The sequence below is a fragment of the Portunus trituberculatus genome, chromosome 5 (assembly GCF_017591435.1).
Source record: "Portunus trituberculatus isolate SZX2019 chromosome 5, ASM1759143v1, whole genome shotgun sequence".
NCBI lineage: Eukaryota > Metazoa > Arthropoda > Malacostraca > Decapoda > Portunidae > Portunus > Portunus trituberculatus.
The window spans coordinates 1,162,930-1,166,939 of NC_059259.1; positions in this window are offsets into that span (position 1 = coordinate 1,162,930).

Here is a 4,010-nt window from a genome sequence, read left to right on the forward strand (position 1 = left end):
CCCCAAGCCTCAGCAGTGCGGAGAAATCTCAACTCCGTTGATGAAAAGCAAAGTTTTTGAGATCACGTTTTGGCTTTCTCACAGGCTCGTGAGTGCGGAGGCCTCTCAACTCCCGTTCTTAATTTTTCTCTCACGCACGGCTGGGACTACCCCAAGCCTCAGCAGTGCGGGAGAAATCTCAACTCCGTTGATGAAAATCAAAGTTTTTTGAGATCCACGTTTTGGCTTTCTCACAGGCTCGTGAGTGCGGGAGGCCTCTCAACTCCGTTCTTAACGTTTTTCTCTCACGCACGGCTGGGACTACCCCAAGCCTCAGCAGTGCGGGAGAAATCTCAACTCCGTTGATGAAAATCAAAAGTTTTTGAGATCCACGTTTTGGCTTTCTCACAGGCTCGTGAGTGCGGGAGGCCTCTCAACTCCCGTTCTTAATTTTTCTCTCACGCACGGCTGGGACTACCCCAAGCCTCAGCAGTGCAGGAGAAATCTCAACTCCGTTGATGAAAATCAAAGTTTTTGGAGATCACGTTTTGGCTTTCTCACAGGCTCGTGAGTGCGGGAGGCCTCTCAACTCCCGTTCTTAATTTTCTCTCTCGCACGGCTGGGACTACCCCAAGCCTCAGCAGTGCGGAGAAATCTCAACTCCGTTGATGAAAATCAAAGTTGTTGAGATCACGTTTGGCTTTCTCACAGGCTCGTGCGGGAGGCCTCTCAACTCCCGTCTCTCACGCACGGCTGGGACTACCCCAAGCCACAGCAGTGCAGGAGAAATCTCAACTCCGTTGATGAAAATCAAAGTTTTTTGAGATCACGTTTGGCTTTCTCACAGGCGTGGTGCGGGAGCCTCTCAACTCCCCGTTCTTAATTTTTCTCTCACGCGGCTGGGACTGCCTCAGCAGTGCGGAGAAATCTCGGCTCCGTTGATGAAAATCAAAGTTTTTGAGATCACGTTTGGCTTTCTCACAGGCTCGTGAGTGCGGGGAGCCTCTCGGCTCCCGTTCTTAATTTTCTCTCACGCACGGCTGGGACTACCAGAAGCCTCAGCAGTGCGGGAGAAATCTCAACTCCGTTGATGAAAATCAAGGATTTGAGATCACGTTTTGGCTTTCTCAGAGCTCGTGGAGGCCTCTCAACTCCGTTCTGGTTTCTCTCACGCACACTGGGGCCAACCTCCAGCCTGCGCGAGAAATCTCGCTCCGTTGATGAAGTCAAGTTTTGAGATCACGTTTCACTTTCTGAGGCTCGTGAGTGCGGGGCCTCTCAACTCCCGTTCATAATTTTTCTCTCACGCACGGCTGGGACTGCAGCCTCGGCAGTGCGGGTCTCAACTCCGTTGATGAAAATCACGTTTTTCTCTGAGATCACGTTTTGGCTTTCTCACAGGCTCGTGAGTGCGGGGCCTTTCTCAACTCCGTTCTTAACTTTTCTCTCACGCGGCTGGGACTGCCCAAGCCTCAGCAGTGCGAAATCTCAACTCCGTTGATAATCAAAGTTTTTGAGATCACGTTTAACTTTCTGAGCTCGTGATGCGGGAGCACTCTCAACTCCCGTTCTTAACAGTGCGGGCTCTCACGCACGGCTGGGCTTACGTCAAGCCTCAGCAGTGCGAAATCTCAACTCCGTTGATGAAAATCAAGTTTTTTGAGATCACGTTTGGCTTTCTGAGGCTCGTGATGCGGAGGCTCTCAACTCCGTTCTTAATTTTTCTCACGCACGGCTGGGACTGGCCTCGGCAGTGCGGGAATCTCGGCTCCGTTGATGAAATCAAGGTTTGTTTGGATCACGTTTGGCTTCTCACAGGCTCGTGATGCGGGAGGAAACTCTCGGCTCCGTTGATGATCGTTCTCGCTGGACGCGCGTTTTAACGGGCTCGTGAAATCGGAAATCTCGGCTCCGTTCTGAGCCACTGCTCACGTTGGCTCGGCGGCAACGTTTCTCCAAGCTCGTGTGGGAAATCAACTCACGTTGTTGGGATGAGCACGGCTCTCAGCTCCGGCTTAATTTCTCACGGCTGCGACGTGAAATCTCGGCTCCGTTGATGAAACTCCGTTGAGATCACGTTCCTGACTCGTCACAGGCTCGTGAGTGCGGGCTCGGCTCCCGTTCTTTCAGTTTGAGATCACGCACGGCTGGGACTGGCCTCGGCAGTGCAGCAACTCCGTTGATGAAATCAAAGTTTTTGAGATCACGTTTTAACTCTCACAGGCTCGTGATGGGGCTCTCAACTCCGTTCTTAAATTCTCTCTCGCACGGCTGGGACACAGCCTCGGCAGTGCGAGAAATCTCGGCTCCGTTGATGATGAAATCAAGTTTTTGAGATCACGTTTTTTCTCTGAGCTCGTGCCGGAGCTCGGCTCCGTTAATTTTTCTCACGGCACGGCTGGCACTACCTCGGCAGTGAATCTCGTTCCGTTGATGAGGATTTGAGATCACGTTTTGGCTTTCTCACAGGCTCGTGAGTGGGATCTCGGCTCCGTTCTTGATTTTTCTCTCACGCACGGCTGGGACACCACCTCGGCAGTGCGGGCTCCGTTGATGATCAAAGTTGACTGGCCGTTTTCTTTCTCTGCTGTGCGGGCCTCGGCTCCGTTAACTGCCTCACGCGCGGCTGGGTTCCTGAAGCCGAGAGATCTCAACTCCGTTGATGAAATCAAGTTTTGAGATCACGTTTAACTTTCTGAGCTCGTGATGCGGGGCTCTCGGCTCCCGTTTCTTTTCTCACGCACGGCTGGGACCCAAGCCTCGGCGGTGCGGGAAATCTCGGCTCCGTTGATAATCAAGTTTTCGGACCACGATCACGTTTCTCAGGCTCGTGATGGGGGCCTCTCGGCTCCGTTCTCACTTGAGATTTTCACGCACGGCCGTTCTTATTTTTCTCACGGCCTCGGCGGGGAATCTCTCCGTTGATGAAAATCAGAGTTTTGGATCACGTTTCAACTTTCTCAGGCTCGTCGTGCGGGGCTCAGCTCCGTTCTTAATTTTTTCTCACGCTGGGCTGGCCTCAGTGCGGGAATCAACTCCGTTGATGATCAAAGTTGCGAGATCACGTTTTAACTCTCTCACAGGCTCGTGATGCGGGACCTGGCGGCTCGGGCCGTTCTTTTCTCTCACGCGGCTGGGACCCAGCCTCGGCGGCTGCGTGGAAAATCTCAACTCCGTTGATTGAGATCACGCAACTTTCTCTGAGCTCCACGTGGTGCGGGCTCAACTGTGCACTCACGCGGCTGGGAGTGCCTCGGCAGTGCTCGGCTCCGTTCTTAATTTTTCGGAGATCACGCACGGCTGGGACTGGCTCCTGGCTTATTTCACGGCAGCTGCGGCTGCGTGAAATCTCGGCTCCGTTGATGAAATGAAGTTTGAGATCACGTTTCTCACAGGCTCGTGATGCGATCCTCTCCGTTCTCTTCTCTCACGCGGCTGGGACTACTCGGCGGTGCAAGCCTCGGCGGGTGGAGAAATCTCAACTCCGTTGATGGCAGATCCGTATTTTTCTCGCGACGGCTGGGTTTGGACTCTCACAGCTCGTGATAATGAGGCTCTGATCACTCCCGTTCTTCATTTTGCTCACGCGGCTGGGACTACCTCGGCAGTGCTGGGAATCTCAACTCCGTTGATGAAGCAAAGTGTTGAGATCACGTTTAACTTTCTGGCTCGTGAGTGCGGGGCCTCTCGCTCCGTTCTTCCACTGCTCACGCACGGCTGGGACAGCTCAGCAGTGCGAGAATCAGCTCCGTTGATGAAATCAAGTTTTTGAGATCACGTTTTGACTTTCTCGTGATGCTCGTGATGTCGGCTCCGTTCTTAATTTTTCTCACGCGCGGCTGGGGACTCCCAGGCAGTGCGGGAGCTCGCTCCGTTGATGAAATCAAGTTTTGAATCACGTTTCTCTGAGCTCGTGATGCGGGAGCCTCGTTGTATTTTTCTCGCACTGGTTCACGGCTGATGCGATCTCGGCTCCGTTGATGGAAAAGAAATCGTTTTGAGATCCACGTTTGCTTTCTCACAGGCTCGTG